The 27,313-nt window shown below is 40.5% G+C and overlaps 2 long non-coding RNA genes across 3 annotated transcripts; one reads left to right on the top strand and one right to left on the bottom strand.

Moving 5' to 3' along the window:
* Nucleotides 1-4,966: 4,966 nt before the first annotated feature.
* LOC143696150 (uncharacterized) lies at nt 4,967-13,565 on the bottom strand. The gene is made up of 3 exons (XR_013185559.1): nt 13,469-13,565; nt 5,608-5,662; nt 4,967-5,054 (listed from the first exon to the last, which is right to left on the bottom strand). It is a non-coding gene; the product is annotated as an uncharacterized LOC143696150 (long non-coding RNA).
* A 92-nt stretch (nt 13,566-13,657) lies between these two features.
* LOC143696148 (uncharacterized) lies at nt 13,658-26,314 on the top strand. 2 transcript variants are annotated; one of them, XR_013185558.1, is made up of 2 exons: nt 13,658-14,010; nt 25,905-26,314. It is a non-coding gene; the product is annotated as an uncharacterized LOC143696148 (long non-coding RNA). The 2 variants fall into 2 exon arrangements; XR_013185557.1 differs by having other exon boundaries at nt 25,654-26,314.
* The last annotated feature ends 999 nt before the right edge of the window (nt 26,315-27,313 follow it).

Below are 27,313 nucleotides of genomic sequence, written 5' to 3'. Positions count from 1 at the left end.
TCCACTGAATTATTAGCTGTTCAAGTGGAAAAGCTACAGCAGCTTTATGAGAATGATATAAAAAATAGGCTGGAAGAAGAAGACTATCAGGATGTGGATTTTACCCTTTCCTTTATAAACATAGGTGTGTTAGAGCAGGAAAAGTGAGAATGGCACCTTCATACACAGAATCCCACTTAGTCTATGTGAGATGGGAGTGATTTTTTTTATAGCAGTACTGCAAGGCAAAAATTTAATTTGGTGTGGAAATTACAGGAAATTACTAAAAAGTTTTCATTCTTTATAGGCAATTATGTTTTAGTTCTAACTTCGTGATTTGGAGTAGATTTTACTTTTTGCTGGAAACTCTGTGGTTAATGTTCCCATTCTGAGTAAAAAAAATTACATTGGAAAGTAAATAAATAAATGGAGTCATGTTTAACTATATACTGAAGTATCACATGGAGACTGTTCCCTGTGATTAATGAGTTTTGGCCTGCTGAATAATTCCATTAAACCACTTATCAGCACAATTCGCTGTCACTTTTCTCAGCACTGGCTTCAGATGCATATGCAAAGTAATTGCCATGTAGAACAACAGCTTGTGGTGCAGAAACTGAGACTGTCTAACCTAATTCAGAAATTTCCATCTAGTTTTTACATCTAATTTTTAAAAGAAAATCTCACTGTCATGAAAACTCTTCAGGTCCTATGGAAAATGTGTTTAGAAAACTATAAGGAACTTCTTAACCCATTTTTTGCACAAGAAATAAAAAGAGTTTAAAAAGTATTCTGTAACCACTATATGAAAAACAGGAAATTAAATATTGGCCACAAGATATTTTTTACAGTTTTATTGAAGTAAGAGTTTTAACAATGTGTTTAACTATGTAACACGTTCAGCAATTGTTAGCATGAAGCTCCTGCTTTTCTGCAGAGCATTTGCTACCCCCACTTTAGAGGTCTTCACATCACAGGGGGTGTAAATGTTCTTTTTAGATTTAAATTATGCTTATTAAAATCTTCAGAATTGCCAGGAGAGCCACTGTGATGAAAACCCTCTTATATATTTTTCCAAGAAGATTTACAACCTGCATTAGACACAGCACTCAGCCATAAAACCAAGAGAAATGTGCAGACCTGACACACTTCCTCTGTGCAACAGAAATTAAAATATATATCCCATGGATGTTGTCATAGTAACATGTGGGAAACATTAAAAGAAGTTAACATGATGAACAGGTATAATTTATATTTCTCTAAATCTTACCCCACACATCGCTCATAAATCATCCAGTGTGAGTCTGTGCTACAGAGCTGTTCAACTTTCCATCCTCTAGTCATATTGCTCCAACTCACAAAATAAGTGCTGGAAAAAACAGCTCAGCATCAACTACATATTACAATCTGCTCAGTAAGAGAGATATACAAACTTAAAAGCAAAACCAAAAAGGTTGATACCAGTTTTACGGTATTCACATGTATCTGCAAGGGAGCTCTGCAAGAGGGGAACTCAAAACCTGCAGCTCTTGAAGCCTAGGTGAGCTAATATTTCCCAAATTACTTAGCTAAATTATTGGTTCCTTTAGAAAGCCTTGGTCTAATTAGCTGTTGAAGACTTTCCTATTTCACAAAAGCCCTGTGGTTTATCCACCCGGTAAATGAAAATAAAAAATTAGTCAAATTATGTAGCCTCACCTTCTAGGGAGTTCCATATGGTCCCATAAGTTCAAGATCAGTACATTGACAGGATCAAGCTGGGGTCTGTAATGGTCCCCCTTGAAAATAAAAGTCTACTTCCTATTTTTGTGCCCAAAATAATTTAGTCCAATTTAATTTCAATGTATTTTATAGTCGACAGTAAAATAACTTTATACAGTTATTTTGCATCAAAACTACTTCCTAGACTATCAAGTGAATAAAATATTAAAAAATACCCAGCCATTATTTCCCAGGGTGTAACGGTTCTAAAAATCAGTCAAGCACTTGACACATATACAGAAGTATTTGAACTACAAAGTACTTTATATACTTTGCATATTATGTGATGTGTAATAATAGCTACGATTTTTTTTTCAGTTTTTAAATCACTATGGGGCTAAAAAAAATGAAGAAAATAACAACACCAGAGATACAGGGAAGTATTATAAAAGGTCTTCCTTAATCCAGCTGAAGTCTGGTGTTCAAAGCTGAGCATGAGAATTCAAATTCAACTCAACCAGTCTGAGTTAAGGTCATTTTTCAGAAACAGAAGGGATGGGGGCAGTGGGAAAGGCTCTGGGCCAATCTCCATTGGAAGGAGGGGCATTGCTGTGGAATATCTGCAACTGGGAAACCTTGTGGAGCTGCTGACCAGGCACCAGCCCAAGGCAAGGTGAGGACAGCCCAGGCAGGTACAGGGTCAGGAGAGGTTGGTAGTGGAGTCATACCAGTGTTGGCCCAGTGGTATTTGGGGGATTTACAGCAAGCTGTGCAGTGAGCTCAGGTATGATTTTGTAAGGAAAGGAGACACCCCTGAATTTTCTTTAAAATGGAAGAGGACAGGGCAGTCCTACAAATTCATCCAGAGCAACACAGGTCATGCTGCTGCTTGCTTGCGGTGCCTGTGGCATTCGGTGTGTCCTGAGTGCACAGACACCCCAAAAACCATCTCAGGGTTTTCTGAGGGTTCATCTGAATTGGGTGGGAATATAAACACTGACCTCTTGTACAGAAATCCACAGTGGTCAGATCAAGACCTGTTTCATGTAATGTCCTTTCTACAATAGTGGCCATCAGCAAATATTAAGAAATGTTTATGGATGTAAGAGTTTAGGAGTATAAGAAGGGTACTCATAAAGATACTGCCTATATGCAGTGATCAATTTTCTGAGTAAAACCTTAGTATTCTTGAAGACATTTTGTAATATTTTATGTGACTGGATATCTCCAGATTGCCTTAAAAGCCATTTTCTCATAAAACATAAGGATTGCAAGAAGTTAAAGAATATTTTTGAAAAAATCCTGAGAAAGGTATCTCAGGCTTTTAAGCATAAGTTTAACATAACTTTGGTCTTTCCAAACAAAGTGTACACTAAAATAATCTGTAAAGTAATTTTGTCATTAAATTGCTACACTTCTCAACAGAGACACCTGTATTTCTCTTCACCATCTTATTTTGAAGTTTACAATATTAATTACTTCTACTGGCTCAGTGTATTAAAAAAAAATATAGAGTAAATATGAGCCTTTTTCATACTTTTCAGTAGCATCTAATATGACTTTAATTTTGTGGAAAGTCTCTCACAAAGGATTACTTGTGCTGTGGGAGCACACAGTTCTTCTGGGGTTTTGTCTTTTGTTTTTCATGAGTTCTTTATGCAAATGCCTCTGACGAATATAGTACTTCACACAATGTTATGTGCAAAAGTGCAAGCTTTAAATGTGCTGCTTGTCCTATGTTCTCCAAAAGACCCATCTTTTCCTGGCAATCCATACTGAAATAAAATTATTTCCTGTGAACTTAATTATGTTGAAAGCAATTAGCCACAGCACTTTTCTACCTATAAAGATGAAAATCCTCAAAGACCACAACCCATATACATGATGCAAACCATTAAGCTATACTGATTTCTATCATTTAAACTGCTTTGCTCTATTTTGAATGCTTGCATCCATTTTTAACAGGTTTACCGTTCTCTTTTGTTTTTACATCATAAAGAAACAGAATTATGAAATTCTAATTTTCATTCAACTGAATATGTTAAGAAAAAGCAGTGAAATGTAAGCCATCTAATCACTGGGATCTTACTCCTTGTTGCAAAGAAACCACGGAGTTTGGAGAATGTCCAGCCTTAAAATTAATGACTGAGTGTGATCCACAGAGAAATAACTTTAACCACAATTTGGCTAGGCCTTAAAGTCTGCATTTTTATTGGTTTTGGCGTCTGGAACCTTACTTCTAATGGATTCACATCCCTTGAGATAAGCAGTTAAAGAAAGGTGGTTAGTCCTAAACTTGAATGTTTTGTGCTTTCTCTGCTTTCTTTTCTGAGATTTCAATAGCATTAATTAGAGTGTAAGCAGAAAAGTCAATTGTCTTACACTCTGACAGGACTTGGGTTTGTTCCCAAGATGTGAGTCCTTGTGCTAAGAAGAAATGATATTCAAATGGGACTTGTTCCAACACTGACAACAGCCGTGGGATCAACACTGTAATGGCTTTTGGCTCTCCCTTCCCTTGAACGTGGCTTGTGTAAGCTCAAAGGTCCTGTTGAACACAAGAAAATCAGGACCTTCAGCAGCCATGGAAATTAATCAGATGCAAATTAAGAAATCAGAGTAGTGTAGAACAAGTAATCTGGTGAAGCCTTGCCCTTCTCTTCCAGATGGACAGCAGTGCTGAGAAGGTGATAACTGCAGGTAACCACCATGCTTTGTTTTCTGCATCATTTTACACAGCAACATGACCATGAAAAGGTCGAGACCTTTGAGACCAGTACCTGACCCATGAGAAATGGACTGCAACCACTGAAACAACACACAGGGAGATCAGGGGACCTCTTTCAGCAAACCTGGAACTGGATGGATGAAGTTTTTTCTCTCTCTACAGCAAACAGAGACATGCAAAACAAAAGGCTTGGTGCTAATGGGACACTCCCCCAGACATATGTGTGTCATTCCCACTCTTAAGGTGGAATTCCTAAGATTCCTAGAAGCTTTCAAAGTTTTATTAGTAAATTAAATGCTTGGCATGGAAATTGGTATGTTAGCCCCTTATCTCCTAAAATAAGGAAATAATAAAATGAACTAGCAACCCATGGCTTGCCTTGTCCTTTCCGGTGAGAAACAGGCACTTTTAGGGCATCATTCATTGATTCAGATGCCAGTTTATGATGAGATGCAAAAAAATATTACTATTTACAAGTGCTGCTCACTACAAATTCCTATTTAATACTGCCTTTAATACATAAATACATAAAGAAAATCAGACCATGATCTGTACTTACATTCATCTCACATACATCTCTGTTGGGTTTGAAGAATCTTCCCCAGATTTCCCAGCAGTTGTTGTAGGTAATTTTTAGAAAATACATCTGGAAAATACATACAGGCTCTTTTAGATCTGTTTTTTACCAACAGAGAAGTCATGAAAGTTGTAGGCAGGGGGTTAGAGTGACTAGCAAGGGTTAGGGGGTCACATGTAGAAGATATATAGAAAAAAATCCTTCAAGAAAAATCCTTCAAGAAAAATCCACAGAATAAATTCAGGAATCTGGCAGTTAACATTCTAAAGGAATATCTGTAAAGGAAAGAAAAAATTAGAAGCATTGGAATAAAGTATCCTGAAGCAAAGACAAAAGCAGAAAAAGCAAAGGAACAAAAGAGACACTCAGCTGAATTAGTTCTCAATGATGTGAGGTATAAAGAGGAATCAAACAGCAAGGCATAGTTCAAACAGCTAAAGACAAGGACAAAGCACAAGCACACAAGGACATGAAAATAAACACAGATGCAGCTAGGGTAAGAAGAAATATGTATCTATTAGACAGTCCAAGGAAGGTCATGGAAATGATATTTCTGCCCTCAGTAAAAAGAAAAAGCCAGAAACAGAAGGCACCATGAAACAACATCTGTATATGGCCTGACCTGCACAGCTGGCTCTCAACAGACTGCAAACCCATGGTAAACCACTGCAACCCACCTGGTGACAGATAGAGAAGGAGCAAATCAGAGAGAACTCAGGTAACATCAAGATTACTGAGATGAATTAGGTTCACCTAATTTATGAGTGATTAGGGAGGAACACGCCTGTGCCTCATCTGTGCTCTGAGCTGACCCTTCACACAGACTCTGCAGCCTCAGAGCCTCCATGGGTTGATCAGCTTGAGCTGTGAGCCCAAAACTTCAGAGACCTAACCTGAGAAACACACCAACTCTCCTGCTTCTTCTTATCAAATACCCAAGTGAAAAAGTATGTTAGTTTTGGTTCTTCTGGTTAGTTTTACCTTGGTTCAAATATTCAAAGTCAAGTAGTTCTTAGAAATACAAAACATCTCTAAATATCTTTAATTTCTAGAAAGCTAATAATTTATACCATCATATACATTCTAGAAAAGCTGTCTTCAAGACATTTGTGTTAACTATCAATTTCAATATTGTTTATTGTTCAGAAATGCTTGGTCCTTGTTAGTGCTGTCTTTAAACAGGAAGCACTTTGCTGCCTGTAACCAGTTCCTACTAAAAAAATGCAAAACAAATACTTCCCCCATGTCAACTTGATACAGTGGGGTTTTTAAAATCATATTATTTTCTTTTTCTAGAATGTATTTTCTGAGTCTGCACTAGCCTTCTATCACATGCCCTTACTAGAACAGGTCAGAAAAGTTTTGTTGAAATTCCTTAAAAAAGCTCAGGTTTGACTGAAATCCTTCAACTGAAACACCTCAGGTTTCTTACACTCTTGGCAGGACTCAGGCACCTCTCCCACAGAAACTTACACGGCTTCAGAAAGGAATGGCGAGGACTCAAGGCTTCTACGGGAGGCTGGAGAGACTCAGGCAGGTGCATCTTCCCAGCCCTGCCCTCCAGAGCTGAGGCTTGGGACTGTTTGCTCTTGGAGACCTTGGGGCCCCCTTGGGTCTCCAGGGCAGGTGGGAGCCCCAGGATGAGACAGGGCAGGGCTGTGAATTTGGCTGCCTGAGGACCAGGGAGTCCTGGCTCCAGCCACAGGGCTCCATGTTCCACGTTCAGATTGCAGAACCAGGGTGCTGGAACTGGAAGCAGCTGCACTCTGTTGGTGCATTCCAGGAAAGAAAATCAATTTCTTGATTTTTAAAGCTTCACAGCCTACAATACCAGCCCTAAAATCATAAGCTGGTGATCCAGAAACCAAGGAGTTTTTTATCCAGCTCAGGGAATTTGGAGGACAGTCAATCTGGAGACCTCTGGAGCCTGTGCATTCAACCAACACTCCTCTCTTGGCAGCTGGAAAAGAAGCAGAAACATCACTTTCTTTCACACCACAGGACCTCTGTGAGCAATTTTTGGTTTCAAAGTTCCAGCTCATTTGATAATTTCAAGCAATGATTATTATTTTCTGCCAACTTGAAATTCTGTAATTTGTCCAACTCTGAATAAACCCAAGTACCTGATGACTGAGGATATGTAAGTGCCAAAATATATCTAGACTAGCAATGTTGGAGTCATTGTGAAGGCAATGGATGGTGTGTATGGTGAAAATCATGGCTACTAATTTTCTTAAAGCAATGGATGGCTGGTTACAATAAATTGGGGTCTTCAAAGGGTACTGAAATTATTTAAATGACTTTTTTCCACCCCTCTTTCACTTTTAACATCTATTCACAATATTAAGTGTCTAAATGGAAGCAGAAACCAAATTATGTGCCAGAGTTCATCTACAGCACAAGCAGCAGGCAATTTAGATTACCAGCTTGGTTATTACTAACAGTGCAAAATTGTTGTAAATGAGGCAAAGTAAAAATACTCTCACAGACTTTCCCATTTTATTCCATTTCCTGCATTTATTTTGGAGATGAATTCTGCTGTGTTTATAGCTGAATCTTATGGATAATTGTACACTGCCAGCATTTAGTTTCATTATTTAGGCACAAATCCTTCCAGCACTTATGCATAAGCATGACTTTATTCATTTTGAAGTTCTGTGGGATAATCCATTGTACATGAAAGCAAGCATATGAATAAATCTTCATAGGACCAGAGCCTTAAGTTGTACAAGAAGAATTAGATGTTAGAGTAATCTATTGCTGGTTCAGTGAATGCTAAGTTCTTCCCAAAATACCAGATGTGAGGAAGAATGCCCAAAGAACAAAGCAGACATGACATCACCTAATTGCCATTGTAGAAATAACAGCATGCATGGAAAATAATCCAAAACGTGGGAGATATGGACAATTTGTTTTAATATTTCTGCAAAACCAAAGTAAAACGAATGTAAACTGTAGCTAAACAGACAACTCATTAGCCAGTGCACCAAGTCCATTCTTAAACAATGGCAGATTGTTTAAAATCAAACTTTGTTCTCTCAAAAGTGAGTTTCAATTTTCCAAGTAAAACCAGTTTATTTCAAACCAGAATGCTGACCTTGTCCAGAGAAGGTCACACATGTTTTAGTGAACCAGCAGCCCAATTGCCCCCAGACAGCACCACTTCACCCTCCTGACTAGGAGCAAAGGAAAATGTTCTTATTTAGAAGTCATGGGGCCACCTTGATTCCCTCTACAACCAACCTCAAGTTCATCTTTATAATTTTTCCCCATCTAGTAACCATTGGAAGCATCAACATTTCCAGGAGACCAAGCTGAGCCCACCATAGGGGCTGAGCCCTGGATGCCTAAGAGAGTGAGCCATGCTGCAAGTCTATCTCTCTGAACAAACAGGACTGGAAAATGCTTCATCTATTTCTAAATCCTAATTGAAATGAAACTATTTTTATTTGACATTAGCCTTATCTGAGGATTTCAGAGGAGCCCGAGCAGGTTTCATCCTCTTTGCTCTGAACAAATGGCAAAGTTGCCACTGAATTCCTGAGTGCAAGACCTGGCCCGAGGAATTTCTGTGCTGTGAATTACAAAGCAACAATGTAGCTATTACCCCATATTTTTTTTTCAAATGCTTCTTTTTTTCTTATTTTAATTAAGGAGTTGACCAACCAGTCTGGTGCACTTTTCTTAAATCCATTATTTAGTCACTTGATTATATAGCAAAAATCTGAATAGTGAAACTGGTATTTCTCCATTGAGATTTCAGCTCAACTTTCTTATTTTTAAATTTTTCATAATTTGGCAATATTTCATAGCGTTTTGGAGTTGAGAAATAAAAAAAAATGTATTGTTGTGATAAGGAAAATATTTGTTGATGTCTTACAGGTATTCAAAGTTGTTTGTAGCTCTTTTAAGATTTAATTACAGGCCACAGTTAAAGCAGAGATTTAAATTATTAATATAATTAAGGCACCAAGGGTTTAGTAATAGTCAGAATAAATTTCCCCAATAAACTGAGCAATGCAAAAGAGGTTTAAAGCTTTTATTTTAAAGATGCATTAAAAAAGATTTATTTATACCTGAAAGTTTAACCTCTATCATATTGATGTTAATTTTTTTCACTTTGGAAGAACATTTATTCGCTGCAATAAATATGTATATATATGTGATTACACTGAGGGCAAAGCAAAGGTGGCTGGAGCTGGAATTACAGTTCCAGCCTATAACATGCGGGGCAGATCTGCACTGAGTCTGTGGTGGAAGCTTATTGTAATTCTGACTGGGGGATTGCACCTGTATTAAGAGAAATATTTCTTCCTAGAGGTAGAGATAACCCACAGACACCATCCCAAAACCTGGTCCCAGTTTGCACCCTTCTTGGACCCCTGGGTGTCTGAGCCCTCAGCTCTGATGGTCTTTCCTGCAAAACCACAACTGTGTCTCAGGGAAACTTCTTCTCAATGTGAAAGTCAAATTTTGTCCAGTATTTTCATTCTTGAGCTTTATGTCCTCCCAGATGAATATTTTGCTGTCCAGCAGTGCCTCCCTCCTCTGAGCACACACCTGGCCATGGGTGAGAGGGTGCAGGGCACACATCCGAGAGCTCACATCCCCACAAAAAAGTGTTGCAGCAAACAGCTTTCACAGAGCTCCTGTGCTGTCTATCCTAGTCAAGGGCTGTCTAAAACAGCAATCTCCCATTCTGAGAATCATCTTCATTTCTTTTTGACTTGTTTTTTAATTTCCAAAAGTTTGCAGAGTTGTTCTTGTTCTTTGGGGAGGAGGCCCGTGCACATGCAGCTGCTGTGAACCCATCACACCTGCAAAGGATTTGCTACCTCTATTTAAATGAGCAATTTGGTTCTTTTGAGGACTCTCTGAAGTTAATGGGTGATTTATTAGTTGCTTCAACAGCAGCAGGATCAGGCTCTTGTCTTCATCAGGTATGTCATCCATCTTCACATGAACAGGCTGACAAGAGAGGAATTGAAATTTCACACTCTGTGATATATTTAGAGATTGTTTAGATTGCATTAGGCTATGGAAAATACTGTGCTGACCAAGATAATCATCCTTCAGATATTGATCTAACCCCTGTCTGCTCAAATTTGTTCTTCCAAATCACACTGCCTGCAGCTACCTACCATTATCTTAAAGTAATACTGCAGTGACACTGCTGGGATCCTTGGACACTGAAACACAAACTAATTCAACAGTGAAGGATTGCATGTTCTAAGATGAAATGCTGAAAATCAGACAGAAATATCCCACCTTAGTCCGTAATACATAGTTTAGGTTTAGGGTGTAGGAAGAAGAATACATCCACAGAAATCATACCTACAAGGCTATATGGCACTACCTAGACTAGCTCTGAAAGAATCACTGGGAATGATCAGGGAATGTGCCAATTCCAAAAACATTGTGAGAAGGGTAACATACATGTCCCCAGCAGAGCTAAGATTGTAGATTTCCCCAGGAAACACTGTACTACCATGGCTATCCTGCTTCCAGCACAGCACTCACTTCTTCCAAGACAGCTCCAGAACCTCTGGGTGGTGCTGCCTAGCCATATTTTGATTTAGACACACTTTTAGACATTTGCTGTGCTGCCTCTAAATATATACAAATATATGGAACAGCTCCATAACTTGGATCTTGATTACAACCACGGATTTGGAATGCAACTCTAAACACTTGGGATGGCTGAAAAGGGCACACAAAGTGAATGACTACCAGCAGCCTGGAAAACTGGGGATTTTGCCAGCAAGGCATAAGGTGGAAGAAGACCAACAGGACTCTTAAAGCTTTGCCTTTTAGGTGTAAAACAGGCCTAGTAAAGAACTAACTGCAGAAAGAAATAACAAAATATTTTGTCAGCTTTGTAAGTGCACTTCCTTGAGCAACAGAGATCACAGGACCTGGAGCTAACACAGGACCTCAGTGAACAGTTCAAAAAATGCTTCAAAAATTACATTCTGTTTGATTTCCACAAATGTGCTTTGACTAAAATGTTATGTGAATTCAAAGCAGCCTTTGTCCTGAATTGAGAGAATGGAATTAAGGTGAACTGAGATTTTTCTTATACCTTACACATCGCACAAAATAAATGTAAGACTATGAAAACTATACAGATTTGGGATTTTGCAGTATTTTAAATTATTGCCCCCAGAGCAATAAGCTGCCTGATCCTTCTTCCTACAGTTTTCTGCTAATTCAACTAGCACTAGTCTCCTAAGCCATGTTACTTTTTCTAGAAACCGCGATTTTATGTTTAGCAGACCACAAGAAACTAAGGATTCTTTTTTAAATTTTAATTTAGTTTCTGGTAATCTCACAAACAAGACAGTTCAGAGAGGCAGCCAGGCAGCAACAGGTTTTGGTGTAATATTAGTAAATTTTACTGAGGTCCTGTGCTAGCTCCAGATCTTGTGATCCATATTTCTTTGTTGCTGGAGGTAACAAAGCCTTTGCTGCCTTTTGGCCTCTTATTCCAGTTTGTGAAGTTCAGGGTCCACATCAGCAGCACACACAATGCAGTTCAGTGCTCCAGGTTCATCAATAGATCATCAATAACTTTTGTTCCAAAAGCAGCAATATTCCCCCCCAAACTCTCAGCATACTCCTATCCTGCATAACTTTTAACTATAAAACCATGTGTTCACAATTTCTGTTCACAATTTCTGTTTTCATGGATTCCATGGATAATATATTCTGCCAAAACAAAGAGTTTTCTCCTAAAAGCCTTGTAAATCCATACAAAGCTACCAAATTTTCTTATAAAATATAACATTCTCTCTTGAACAATTCCTCTCCAAATTATCAATGGCTAGCCATTTCATCAATTCTTTTAAGAGTCATCTTTTTAGCTTCTACATCTTCACAAAACAGTGGCAAAGAGGAAATATTCAGGCAATCCTTTATCTAGAAAAAGTAGCAAATGGTCTGTGTTAGAGTGAAGTAGATTTTAGAACACATTAATAACATTTTTAATACACCAAAAAAGGATCTAACTACAACACTGGCCCACATTAATTTTTTTACTATTTATGCATGAAAAATTAATCCAAATAATTCATTTTGACATCAGAAAAAAAATTAAAATAGAGGCCCAGAAAGTAATCTTAAAAGGATAAAACCTCATATCAATGATTCTGAAATTGGGGTTTAATTATATGTTTCAAGTATACTCAGTTCTGATACTTTTGGTTCTTAGATTTTGCAGTAATGTAACTAATTCCAAGAATTTTCTTTGTTGGTTTATGTATTATTAAGTTACATACTTGAGATAACTGTAGCATAAAGTTTTAATTGCACGTGTTAAAGAAAGTGTGCTATTGGAATGTAATTTAGGAGTTTTCTACTGCTAAATAGACAGGATGTCTGAGGTCCTAAAGCTGTGACAGGAGAGGCAGATACAGACTGAGATGAGAAGAGAAGCTGAAAATATGCAAACACCTACCAATTTAGCAATAAAGATGAAATAACAATGACAATTATCTTTCTCCTAACTTGAGCTTTAGATGGGTTGGTTGTTTTGCTTTGTTCTTGTATCATTCAGCTGTCAGAGTGCTGAATAGCAAACAGGCATTATCCTTTCTCAAAGACTGTTTGATGTCAGAAATGGATCTCAGCCTATAGGAAAAGTCCAGAGCCTCTGGATGTGACTGAGAGAGTCAGAGTAAGATACTCAAATACTCTTGGGATGATCAGCATGAAAGTTTTGTGCTGGGGAGCTCTGCAAGGCTTGGGTCAAAGATTTTGGAATTGCTGTCACGCCTTGCCTGTCCCCACTCCATCAGCTGCCTTCATGTTGCTCTGTACAAAGGATCCAACATCCAGCTCCTGCCGCTGCCTGCCCAGAGTAAAACCAGACCCAGCCTCTCACTGACTCTTCAGGCATGCTAAGGATCTAAAACCTGTCATCTCCTGTCCCCAGATCTGACAGAAAGCAGGTACCTGCCTAATTCTGCCTCCCCGTGGGCCCCAGCTGCAGCATCCTTCACTGCTCACAGCCAGCTCTTCCAAACACACAGATAACACTCCGTGCCATGGTGAGGCCTCCTTTCCCTTGAAGCGAGCACAAAGATGCAAAAAGTGTTTAAAGCCTCCAGGAAGTCACCAGAGTCTTTCTGAGCCATGGCCTAAGTGGCAGAGAGGAGAGGGCATTGCAAGTAGGTGAGGCACAGAGCCACACTTGTCCTTGGTGGGAGCACAGCTGGGCTAGAAGTTGCGGAACTGTGAGCAGAAGCTGAAAGAGAGAAGGGGATGTGGCAGGTCCCCAGATCATGGCATGACCATCACATAGACTCAACCCATCCACATATGGGTAAAGTGCCACCCCACAAGGCCTAGCTGAATGAAGAAGAGAGGTTGGGTTTAGGAGTCGGCATCCTTGGTTAGTGTAAAGACAAAAGTACGCTGAAAAATCGGGGGCAGAGCTGAACAGGTCAGCAGCCGCGGGCTGAAGTTTATAAATACAACCTTACCTTGTTCCCAGCCTTGCAGGCAGGAGTCAGATTTGAGCGCAGGTGAAATTGCTGGTGCTATCCCACACGGCGTGTCCCAGCAGTGTCCCAGCATCGCTCTCCAAAAGGCGGACGGCGCCGCGGGCGCAGAGCAGACGCGTTCCGAGCGTCAGGACCGCTGCTCTCCTCCCACCAGAGGGCCCTACAGCCTTTCTCTCCAGACTGCGGCATGTCTGAGGCTGGTGCTCCACTAGTGCCACTCTGCCTGCAAGAGCCCACCACGGGCTATACATTGCCATAAATTCGGCACGAAAACAGTCCTGCCTGCTGTGAATGTGTAAGTCACCTCTGTGACTCCTTCTAAGACATAGGAGCAGTACTGAAGCCACAGCAGGAAAGTAAGCTGTGGGAATTCAGGACATTCCTCTGGCTGTCCTGGAGCGCCAGGATCCCTGCCAGGGGGCTCAGAGACCCTGGCACAGAGCCCAGGACACTTGGGGTTTTGATTATGACCCATGGAGCAAATTACCAACCTTATATGAATATCTGCAAGCCACGACAGTGTAAGTAGAATGATAGTGGATTATCATGGGGTGAAAAATTGATTTTTTGGAGTTTTTAGCATGGGGGTTCAGGGGGCAAGATGGAGGAATCTGGGCATTCTCCTTCTTCTTCTTGGCCTCCATCTTCTGCTGTGATGTTGGCACTTTTAGATTGGTTTAGAGTAGAAGCTCACTGTCTAACACAGTGGGCAGGTGATAGGTATTGGAAAGTAATTGTAAATATTGTACATGTAGTTTTTAGTATAAAAAGATAACACCACCCTGGGGGCAGGCAGAAAGCCTCTGACTGTCCTGCTGAGCAGACCTTGGCTAGTCAGGAGAAAGAATTTTATAGATAAGATACAATAAACAACCTTGAGACCGAGAAATGAAGAGCTCTGACTCCTTCTTCAACTGCCAGGCTGGGAAAAGAGACTTTCTAACATGTCTCAGGGTCACTCTGACCAGCTAAAGTCCCAAGAGTAAGCCTTGAGTAAAGATACAGGATTGTTTTCAGGGACCCCCATTAGGGTTGAAGAGTGCAATTAAACAGCACCCATTCCACAGGTGTGAAAGGGATCTGTCCCAGCTTGTTTTGTAGAGTTACAAGCACCCACAAACTGGAGATAAAACACACAGCATAGGCAGCATTAATTTCAGCAAGGTGTGTTGCAGAAATGCATCCACTGGTGGATGCAGATGAACAGATGAACTGCTGGGATGAGAAGCAGCAATGTCAGCCTTGTGGAACAGGTGGTGGCAGCCAGGCTCATGGGCAGCTTTCCTCAGCCAGCAATGAATGAAAAGCACTGGAAGAAACTCAGACTCGCTGGTCCCTCAGCCTTGTCACTACAGGACATGAAACAACACAACACAGACTTGCTGCTCTTTCTAAGGTAAAAGGGGGGATTTTTATTTTTCTGACTCCAACATTTATAGCTTTCTAAAAGTGAGAGTGGATTGGAGGGTGAAAGTGCCACCTCTACAATGACACTGGACAAATCAACAGTCTATTAAATTTCTCCTCTTCCATAAAATAATGCAAAACAATACATTATTTACATAAAGTGTGTGAGAAAGTTTGTTACAAGAATGTAAACATCAGAAGGCTTAGAAAATCTTAAAAAATCAGGGAGACATGGCCTCACATGGCTCCCTTCTCCTCACAGGGACACCTTGGTGGTGAGGGCTGCTGACAAGGTTAACAGAGAAGAGCAGCCAGGCAGGGTGAGACACCCAGAGGAGACACCAGCCCCCAAGGAAAACTCAGTCCCAGGTCCCTGCATATTACAGACACAAAACCTGGCTGCTGTGCAGATCCTAGGGAGACCACATAGGAGTGATGTCTTAAGCAGTGTAATGCTGGTAAAAGCTTTCCATTTCCCCAAGTGTTTCTTGAAACCAAGAGTTGGCTACAGGCCTTCCCACAGTGAGCTGTAAGTGAAAAACAGCATGATTATTTTCACCCTGATACTTCTCATTGGTGTGTTCTGGTCTTGGTTTATCTAAAAGGAAGCAGGATCAAACTTCAAAAATAAGCTCCAAACCATGTAAATACATTTATTTTTTTTCCTCCCCAAGTGCACTAGTCGTACTACTTTTAATACCAACCAAGTGATTCTCCTACAACTACTTTTTTCTCTGCTGGAAGGAAATAATTTTTACAGAAAATGTGTTGAAAACATAATTTGTACTTTTTATGGCAGATTCTTCAGCTACATTCTTTTTTTTTTTCTCCCTTAACTTCAGTAAATCATTAAAAATAATTTTAAGGGTGACTGCCACAATTAGAGTCATATGCAATCACCTGACATAAACCACCAAACACAGTCACACCACTAAGTCCCTGAGCCCTCTTGAACCTCAGTAACTCCTTTTCAGAAAACCAATGGGATGGCACAGCCTCAGTCATGCTATTAAATTTCTTTTGTTGCCTAACAGTTACAAAGAAGATATAAAGGGAACAACAACTGTGCAATGGAGAGCTTTGGGGAGTTGCTGCAACTCTTGGGAGCACAGATCAGAACAGATACTTAAGAGTGTTTGCACAACAGATGAACAAGAGACTCTTGAGGAGTAAAACAAGCAAGAGAGCAGAACAGTCAGCCACGTTCAATACACATCAGACCCTGGAAAAATAAATGTTTGTACAGAGCTGCACAACCAGCATGGTCAGTGAGAGTTTTTTTCATCTAGTGTTTCGATTATTGACTAATTCCAAACATATTTTTCTTGGGTTCACTTCCAGGTGCAAGGATGAACATTAACTTACCTCAAAAACAACTGAGGGCTCACCTAGGCATGGTTAAAAATGGTTCCAATTATTGGCTTGTTCAAAGATTGCAGAATTAATATTGTTGCCAGACTACTTGTGTGGTGCATTTGCCAACCATCTTCTGCTGTATTGCTGCATATCAAGTATTTATTTTGATTCTAAATATTTTTTTGTTTATCAATCACTGAAATGTTATTGTGGACATACACTCTGGAAAGAAGTAGGCTAATGACAGTTCATAATGAAGTTATTTTAATGCACTATTTGCTTCAGACTCAGGTTCCTGTTTCTGTATAGCTCCTTTTACATCAGCTACTCTCACTTTGCCAAAGGCAAATGAAAAAAAAAAAGTAGCACTTTCCTCTTTGCATTGTAGTCCAAATTTAGGAAGCCATGTCTGAACTACCTCTAGCCAGCAATGAATTTAAGACAGCATTTTATTCTAAATGCTTGTTATTGTCCCAGTGAAAGAAAAATGTAACAGATTGTTATGCACTGAAGAGGATCATCTATATGGCTATGGAGGGATTTGGCCATTTAAAATATAATATTGACTTTAAATTAGAAATTGCCTCAGCCATGAGGGGAGAGACATCAAACAGCTCCCTTGACCACTCATCTGATCCACCTGCATCAGGCAGGCTGGGGGCTCCCTGGGTGTCCCTGCATGTCCCTGGGAGACAAACCAAGGCTGTCCCCTCTCCAGTGTGGGGTTATGCAGTGGCACATGTCTCTGCCCAATGCCTGCACATGGATTTATTCTGCTCAAGACACTCATTCTCTTAAAAAGCAGAGCAGCCACAGTAGAAAAAGAACAGAAGTAGCAGCTTGTTCGGTGAAACTGTCAAAAGATTGCTATACCAAGTTGTGCAACTCTTAGTGTCCTCTGGAATTTGGGCATGGGGTCATTTCCACATAGGCAGTGCCTGCCAGAGCCCTTCCAGCTCTCCTTCATTAGCTTTTCATAGAAATAACATGGTACAAATGATACTACACTTGCTAGTACCAAACTGAACATATAACACGTCAGTTTTGAGGCCACAATTTTACTTCAGAATTTTCTTCCACTTCCAATTTTGTCTTCAGCTCCTACTACTTTGCCTAAAGATTCAGAATCCTACTGGATTAAATGTGTTGTAAAGAGAGATTTCCCTGGCCCATGCTGATAGATTCAGAAGGTTATTAGAAGAGGTAGAATTGATTGGTATTTAGAATAAGACTGCAAGCATTTCTGCCTACTTTGTTACCCCTAGACATTTTCTGTCTGCTTTAAGGTTCACTGTGGGTTATTTAGGTCTTTAGCTACTCTCATTTCATGCTTATCTTAACCTTCCTGTGAATTCTGTGCAGGATTCAATTTGTTAAAGATTTATGAGTCCTTCCCATTCCAGAGTCATATACATCATATGGAAATATTGTGCAATGGAGAGTTTAGAGGAAGTCTCTCCCTGGCTGCCTCCAGAAAGGTGTTCCAAACTAACAACTTTTGAAAATAACCACCATAACAGTACCATAGTCTTTTTTCTTGTGGATTTTTTAAAATTGAATTTAGGCCCATTTTGTCTTTGTATCTGAATGTTTTCTAACCCAGTCCTTGAAAATTAACAGGGAAAAAAGAGAGGGAAAAAAAGATAGAAACTGTTCCTTGGCTTCAGCACTGGCTCCCAGTCAGAGTAAATGGACTGAAATGCCCAGAAATTGAACATCCTGAGGTGATAGTCAGAATATCGGGATGTGTGTATTCTAGCACATTGTGTCTTTGAACAGGCACAGCACAAACATGACTTTTCAATTATCTACCTTCTTGTAACCAAGTTGTTACCTCGTCAGAAAAGAATATAGAGTGCAAAGAGAGCAGCAGATGATGACCTGTATTCAATTGGAGTTTGTCCAGCACACAGCAGTGCGACACCCCTGTACTCAGACAGAGCTGAACCCACCTGGTTCAGCAGCCAGCAGTGATCACAAGCAGAAAGCACATTAGAAACAGGACAATATAAAGTGGTTATTGCCTGCTCTGCATTACAGCTTAAAGCATTCAAAAGGGTCATACTCAAACAATTCTTTTTAGTAACTGCAGACTAGTGTTTTATAACAGTGTTTAAACCTCCTTTCATTTGTCTTTACCCATCTTCAGCTTACACAAACATCTGACCTAAAGAAATGCGTTTCCAAAACACAGTAAAATGTACATAAAATTCTGTAGTAAGTTACATTAAAAAGGCTTAAATGTTGATTTTTCACAAGATCTGAGTTATTTTGTGTATTAGAATACAAGTATGACTCGTGTAGGGTTTGGGGTTTTTTTGAAGCACAACAATATCTCCTCACAATATTTTACCAGAATATTTCAGAACCTATTTTAAAAACAGAATTAAACCTTGTGAAATCACTGCAATTTTTTATGTAGACAAAATTGTTTTTTCTCATTGCCATCTCATTCAAAGGTAAAGCAATGACTCATGCAAGAGCAGAAGAGTCAGTGTCAGAGCCAGGAATAAATATAGACATCCCATCACTCAGGACCTTGCACTAGACATTAGGCTGCATTTACTTTCCCAATTTATTACACTGCAAGATTGAAAAAAACTAGAAAGCCTTTAAATGCATCCCTGTTTTACAACACAATGTCTTATGAACCCTGCCTTCTATTCGTGGCTGTGATCATGCTAACTACACAAAAAAATCCCCAACTACTTTAATTTCTTCTTAAGACAGTCTTAATGAAATAAGCCCCCATCTAGGAATTGCTTTTTTTCCTAATACCTAACACTTTTTAGTTAGGCTGACCAAAGTTTGCCTCCAGTGATATCCTGACATATGGTTAACACTTTCAGTAAAGTTGCTTTTTGACTGAGACAAGGTATAAGCTTTTTTTGTCCCAGAGAAAAGAAGATATGTACCTAACCTGAAAAGTCTGGGACAAAATGGGAGACTCCCTGAGAATTAATAAATGGACTAGCAGCTCTGATTCTAATCTTGGTGCAAGAAGGATTCTGATTAATCTCTCTCTTAACCTGGTCAGAAATGTGTTCTTACATGTGTTCAGTGTACAAAGCTTATAAAAAGAATTCTGTATTTGCTGAACAAGGATATTTGGCATTCTCTTGGTAATGGTGCAGAACATGTGGAACAAGAAATTAATCAGACTGTGCATTTCTTATTGGATTCTTTTCAATTTGACATCTATGAACCATCTACAAAATTTCCTTTGGCTTTCTTCATTTGTAATTTACCCTGGAATTTCCAGATGCTCTCTGTTTTGTGACAGAAAGCTGCAGGTCTCTGCCGAGTGCTTGGCTCTTTTTACCAAGCAGCAGTAAGTATTTACAACCACAGTCAAAATGGATGTATCATGGTAACTTCATACCAGCATTTCCAATTTAACATGCTGGCCCTTTGCCAAATGGTGCAGCAGAAAAAACACATTTCATATCAGATTTATGGTTTGCCCACTCTTTACGTTGTTAACTGTCAAAATATTTTTGCCAGGAATAAGAGACTGAAGTAGCACTTGCGTAAGATTTCACATGCAATCACTTGATCCACACACTACTCTCTATTGGGTCTGGGTATTTTCTTAATGTTCAGAGTACCAGAGGAGCTGTTGCTTCCCCCATTATTGCTACAGAAAGCCTTTCTCACCAAGAGAAGTGAGGCAAAGGTGGGCAAGAGCACAACAAAGGGGAAATTATTATTAAAATAGCTCTGCCTGTGTACATGCTGTACCCTGCTCCTAAAGGCTCATATTTGAAGGTCAAGAGCTGGTATGTCAAAACCTTTTGGCTTTTTCAATACTTGTAAACACTGCTCTGGTATCCCTGTAATATATACAAGCAAAGGTTGCCAGTTTTGCAATTCTATATCCAGTCTCATCATATTTCTGTAATTTCCTGCCCAAAGGCCCCAGTGGTAAAAGATCTTCCCCAAAACTTCAATTTTCATTTCTAAGGTAAATTTCCATCCCCCATGACTAGAGCAAATATCTTTAATTGGAGAAAGATGAGCCACCAAAGAATGGGGAGAGATTGGCAACCAAACTAAAGAATTCTGAATATGCTATTATAAAATAATTGTGTGATTCTGCCAGGCTGGGTTTGCTTATGCCCATCTGCAGAGCCCACTTGGCATCTGGCAGTCAGAGAGTGTGCCTCAAAATGTGATCAAGTCCAGAGGTGTCCATATTGTCCTTTTCAACAAAAAACATCTATCTCTACACTTATGGGGAGATAAACAGATTATCTAAAATACCATATAAGTTCAGTCAAAATTTGAAGAGCATTAAAGTTACTGGAGATAAGGAGCTACCTTCAAATGACCCTTCTCAATTTAGGATTTTGGTTCATGCCTATCATGTAGTAGTAAAGCAAACTTTTCAGTCACTTCTATTTACTGCCAGTTGTTTTGGTGCACATGAAGTAGACTCCTTCCAGGACAGATTAAACCACACATGCACCAGATTCTCCAGCCCCTCATGGAGGAGGAAGGTGGGACCAGCTCTGCAGACAGACCAACTCTGCTCTCCAGTCAGGCCAGGCTCCAAGACTGAGCCCAGTTCCAAACAAAAGCCCAGAACTACAGGAAGTGCAGATAAAATCCACTGCTTTATACATTGAACCTCTCTCACTGCTCTCAATTATTCTCCACCACTAAGAACTACTGATTTAAAAATCCATCATATTTTTCCATTGACCATTTAACTCAAGGAAGGCAAATAAGCCTACAAGTAAGTCCACAGAACCATGCTGATCCCAGTCAAGCTTGTTCCCTTTCCCACCTGCCACCGCCCTGGGGTCAGCAGCCTGGCAAGGGCAGCACTGGGGCACTCTCAGAAAATTATCCAAGAAACACAAATTCATCACTTGGAACCTCCAACTACTTTAGACATCTGTCTTTAGATAGCTAAGCCCAGCCCTACCTGACTGCTGTGACATTACAGCCATCTGGAAAGAAATACAACTGAGTTCTTTCTTACTCACTTGGGACTATTAAAAGAGTGGATAATATTTTGCTACAAAGCTCTTACAGCATGAGGAGTCATCTGTCCCTCTGTGCTGTATGTCCCCAACAGTCCCACTCTGCCCTCCTGCTGCTTTATCTCTGCTCTGTGCAGATGCACCTGGTGCAAGGTGGGGGATATTAGAGAACCAGGCAGGAGAGCATCTGAGCCATTAACTCAGATTTTCCCTTCCAACGTCAGAAGATTCAGCCAAATAATTACACCACACAGCTGGTGCCTGCTAATACACTTTAAATTTGATAATCTGTCCAGAAGCAAAAAACATTTTTATTCAGCACGGGTTGAAAAGACAAGGCAAGAGAATTGAATGAGACAAGGTGTTTTCAACGGGATCTTTTTCATTACTGTGCTTCAGCTCTTTTCACTTTAAAACTAGAGCACCAACTAGGCAAACAAAAGACTTCTCTTTCTTCTTCAGAAGTTACATAATTTAGCAATACTGTCTCTTTTTTTTTTTTTTCCTCCAGACTGGTAGAGTCTTAGCAACTCTTCTTTGTCAAAACAGTGTCTGCTCTCAACACCAAATTTTCTTAATTGCCCCACCTGAAGCAGAAATGTGCCAATTACATTCTTGTTCTGATTATCACACAACTCACTGGAATATGTTGTACCAAGAGAAACTAACTTCTGAAGACAAGCCTGTGTGATGAACATTTTAAAGATATATAGATATAGATAGATATACAGATATAAGAAAAAGTGCAAAATCAACATTCATAGGAGAAGCTGGGAAAGAGAAGACAGAGCAGCTCTGTTCTGGCATGGAGCTTGGTGCTCAAGGAGGATGGGATGGGCCTCCCTGCCCTTCTGGAACCTCACCAGATCCATACCCTGCCCTCACAGCCACCAAAGGCTTCAGTCATTAGAGAGAAGACATGAACTAGAGATCCAAAAAGCCTTTGTACAAATGTTTATCCAGTGTCCTGGCACTGCTGAGAGATACAAATGGGTGCCCATTGTATTGATGGGCAAGCAGCAGTCAGAGAAACAGAACCAAGAAACAGAAAAGGCAGCATTTCCCATGAAAGAAAAGGCTCACACACACCCATCTGGGTGACACACCCCACAGGATGGAGGTGCCCAGTGCTGAAAACTCCTAGTGGTGCTGAGAGGGATCTCCTCATCCTGAGTTTTCACATTTTCACTGTTTTCAAATCAATTGGCAAGCTTTAAAATTCTTTGGTAAACTGTGTGAATAAACCTTCTGGGACCCCTTTCCTTATAAAATCAGCCATCATCTAGCTGTAGTTGCATGCATAGAGAGGGAACTATATGTAGAGAGAGCAGAAAATACTATCCCATTCATAAGGCACTGCTGCTAAACAACATAGTCCGTATGAGAACACTGGTCTAAAACTATGGAGAAGAACTAATCTTTATTTGGACATACAGATGCAAATTAAATGTATTAATATCTGTACTTTATATGGAATGCCACGGGGTCATGTGGGAAGAGCCCAGTGCAGAGTCAGTCTCATGGGAGGAACATGAACTGATAACAAACCAACACTTCCTGATGCTGTTCCTCCCCAGACTGACCTGCCACATCTTCAGCTGCTCCTGCTCAAAATGCTACAGGGTGAGATGAAGCTGGGGGTGAAGGCACCCCCAGAAGGCTGGGCAGGGAGTGCCAGCATGGCATCTGAGGCATCTGAGGGTCCAGCAACCACACACAGGTTCCAGGCAGCCTCTGACAGCGAGGCAGAGGATCTGGTGATTCTGAGCATTGCCTGTGAGCATTGCCCTGCTTGCCTGGCAAGGTGTTCATTCACTGGGAACAGTGTAGGAGCATTGTAAAGAATTAGCCTTTGTGTTCAGGCTTAGGAAATAGATCAAGAGGATATTAAATGAAAGCAGAAAAGTCTACTAAAATACATATAATAAAATTGAATCTTCACATGAGAAAAAGATTTGCCAAGTTGCAATTATTTAAAAATAGGCAATTTTATAGCTGCATGAAAATGCTTAAATCTACTAAGGAAAATAAGATAAAGATCTTTTACTTCATTATATGATATATTTAAAGGCTGATTATTAAACAGTTATTTTAACTAGCCATGCAAAAGCACAGCATATCAGATGTCACCAGGTACAGACAATCTGTTGGGGGTAAAAGACATCTTGAAGCTCCCTGGGTTTTGTTGTAATTGTTCAAGGCTCAGAACTGCTCCCAGCTCGAGAGAACTGCTAACCAACCCAGTGTTTCCCATTGTTGGAAGGTGGGTCCCTCCGATGGGACAATTTTTTTCCAAACACTTTTTATAATTCTTCTCTGTAGCACCTGTATTCTAAAGCCCATTTGCCAGAGACAGCCCATGTAAGGGGGCACAAACCAGCTGAGAATGTTTGTGGCACAAACCAGCTGAGATGTGAAGCAGTTCAAGCTTCTGTTGCTCTGATCAGGGATAGAAAGCTCAGTGTAGCACAAACATTCCCTGTCCTTCCTATGGCATTTCTGTACTCCAGCCCAGAACCTGCCCTGCATTTTGCCATTTATCTCCCCCACCATACAAGCCCCCAGACACACACACAGAGTCCTCATTCCTCTTGCACTACAGAACTTCCATTAACAGCAGGAGCCTAGAGAGAAATTAAAAAAAGAAAACTTACAATAGCAAACACATACACACAAAAAAGGGACAAGCAGATGATGGCTTGGAAAAATACTTTCCATAAAGGAGTGATGAGACCATTTGAAATCTGAGGTAATAAAGTAGTCAAAATCATGTGAAGCAAAATTGGGGAAGTCATCTTTGCAAGGAAGGAGAAGTCAGGCTAACTTCTCTGATCCTACATGGCATGCAGAGACTAGCAAACCCCAGAAGGAATAAACATATTATATTTTAAAACCAACTTATTTCAGATCATTTTTTCCTTTGCTTATCTGTCATGATCAGAGAATGGACCTAAGGCTATCTATCATAGAACATAATATCTTTGTTAGTGTCTGAAGTAGCTCCACAGGCTCTGGAGGAGAGAGCTGCACTGCTTTAAGTGTTAGTGATGGGCATGACACAGATCTTGGCAACTAACAGAAATTTTAGTTTGCTTTCAAGACGTGCTTAGAAGTGAAGTCAAATGCCATTTATCCAGCTAAACAGGCTTCACCTCTCTTGATGGTTTCTCTGCTCCACTTTCATTATTTATTAGAGTATATTACTGGGATATAGGAATGCTTAACAGTTTGAACCAAGAAGGAATTCTCATTATAAGAGTTGTTGTACAAGCACACAGCAACAGACAACTCCTGCTCAGAGAGTTCCTGATCTGACCAGAAAAAACTGGCATGTGCTGGGAAAGGCAAATTGACACAGGGGTGGAAAGAAGTTTGTTTTGCAGAAAAGCCAGGAAAGGTGACTGAACAGTAAACATTATTTTTACATTTAGGCACAGAGCTTTCAAGTATTTTCTGCCTTTCTGAGGCAATTTTCATGCAAAAGATCCCACTTTTGTTTTCCCACCTGAGACCAACCACGATTATGAACATCATTAGTGAGTTGGCTAAATGTTTCAACATTCCTCAATGCATTTTTGGGCCAATATCCAGCTGAATTATGTCATTAATTTGTGTTTGTTGAATAGTCAGCTCCTCCCAAATATTTTCTGAATCTCTTGGCTCACAGCACTCAAATTTAGTAGAGGGATAAAGGTCTCAACATTGCTAAACTTCTGATGAGTTCTGTAAAAGTACTAAGTAATCAGATAGAAGGGAGAGAGACCTCATTAATACCCCCACCAAGACAAAGACAATACTGTGACCTCAGCTACTTTCAGAAACTGTGTAATTCCCAAAGAAGTTCAGCCTCAGAAGACAAACCCTTAGAAAATGTTTTGCCATTAGTTCTGCTGGTCTTAGGGCAATCTGGCTGTGCAAATGCTGATATTTGGATGATGGGGCTGACAAAAGCATAACAAACAGAAAAACCACGTCAGGCTTGTTGCAAAGATGTCATTTTGCCTTCTCTTCTAAGGGTCCCCACCCTTTCTCAAAGAAGACAGCATAACAAATCCTTGTTCTGGCTGCACAGAGACAATCAGAGCTGTCTAAAGGCTTTCCAGCCATGTATCAATAGTTCATTTTTTTCCCAGCCATAAGAATACAGTCCATATCCTCAAGAAAGCACAGGCTGTGAAGGGAAAGGAAAACTATGGAGAAGGGTTTTGCAGAGCTGGAGTAGTTTAGGGTTTCCATCCTTCCCTGCTCCCCAGTAAGCTCTTCCTGATCCAGCCCCTCCACCTGGAGCCAGCCCCCACTGCCCCACAAGCCTCCCACCAAAGCTGGCCCTCTCTGCCTGCTCTGTAGAGGTGGTGGTGGGACAGCTGTGCCTTCCCACATTCCTTCTCTCATGTCTGCTACCCTTCCCCTCAGCAGGGCTGGCTTTGCTGAAGACTGAACTGGTCCTGGGCTGTAGGAACCATTCAGAGTATTTCAAAGCATAATTCAGCCCCATGTGGAATACCTGCTCATATGGAGTTATGGCCTGAATTTTGATTATTCAATGCCATGCCTTGCTGCCTTACAGAGCACCCCAAAACACATTCTCCAGAGTGGCAGTGGGTCCCTCCATCCAAAGAATGATGCAAACACCACGTGCTAACCACCTGCCTCCTCCTCCACAGCCAGAAGCGCTGGATACTGGAATCAAGGCTGATGAACATCTGCTCAGTGCTTCCACTATTTTCTCAGATGCTTCATGTGCAGTGGTGAAACAGAAGAGGAATGTTTTAAAGATGAGCCAGCTACAGATGGAAACTCCTGAGGGTCACAGAGTTTTCAGCATTTCTTCTCACGGATGACTGCAGAAAGCATTTGGTGTAGGAAAGCAACAGCTCATCTCAGCCAGAAAAAGTCATGCCTTGTGGGTGAGGTACAGAAAAACTTTTATATGGGAGACTTTGGGAGGGAAACTGAAGGGTTGGTGTGGCTCAGCAGAGCAACAGAGACCAACAACATGATTAAAATATGCTGAATTGTTTAAAGTTACAGCCTTAATGATAAATGAAACTTCAGAATAAAAGCACCTTCTTGTTGCTTCACTGTCCTCCAATGCTCATTCCTCTCCCATCTGTGCAACTGGGAACCTGAAGTCTCTGTGACACCAGGAAGATTTTGTGCCTGTGTTTCAGGAGAGTGGGACATATTTTGCACACTTCTGAGAGCAAAATTCAGTACACAGCATAAACTTTTCAGCTCAGTTGACCTTCCTCAGCAAGGAAACAACAAGTTTCATTTCTGAGGAATAATGGATTACACATAGGGAAAGGATTATGAAAAAATGAAAGGTAGATGGATTTACTTGTACAAAAGCTGCTCAGATGGGTATTATTTTTGCTCCTGTTTTGTCATGGGTTTTTTTTTGGGGGGGGGGTTTGACAGATTTTACTTTGGCTCCAGCATTTGGGCCAATCAGAGGGGCACTCTGGTAACTGAGGGATTTTAAGTGAGAAGTTCCAGCACTGACCTTTCTGCCAAAGGCAGCCAACAGCAAGTGAATCAGCCACTATACCAACAAAAATGACCAAGAATAGAAAGTAGATTTCCAGCCTTCCTGCTTTGCAGCAGTTTTGTTTTTCCTTGCAGTGCCAGTGGTGATTACCTTATCTGTACATACCAGCCAGCCACACAATACAGGAAAGCCACCATCCAAGAAATACCCACTTAATAAGCCTTGGCATCTTACATGCAGACTGGGGAAAGCAGGATGCAGCACAAGAGTATCTCCCTTCAGACAGGCTCCACAGTGACAAATACAAATCTGCAGATGTGAGGTAAACCACATTACCAGGAAGGACACTTAGTGTAGGAAATCTACCCTCCCTGGGAGAGCTCTTCAAAAGTCCTCATCTCTCCAGTGGTGGAAGTTTCTTTCCAGTCACTGTCATAGGATTTTTTTTTCTCCAAAGCCACATCCCAAGGTTGTGAGATATTTTTGAGTACCCATGGAGGCTCAGTAGATGGGTGTGTGAGGTGTATCCTCCTTTCCATGTCCCAGCTCATCAGGTATTCCCATGGTATGGCTATAAGAGCA

This window comes from Agelaius phoeniceus, chromosome 1 (assembly GCF_051311805.1).
Source record: "Agelaius phoeniceus isolate bAgePho1 chromosome 1, bAgePho1.hap1, whole genome shotgun sequence".
NCBI classification, from domain to species: Eukaryota; Metazoa; Chordata; class Aves; order Passeriformes; family Icteridae; genus Agelaius; species Agelaius phoeniceus.
This window is presented reverse-complemented; position numbering and strand designations above follow the sequence as displayed.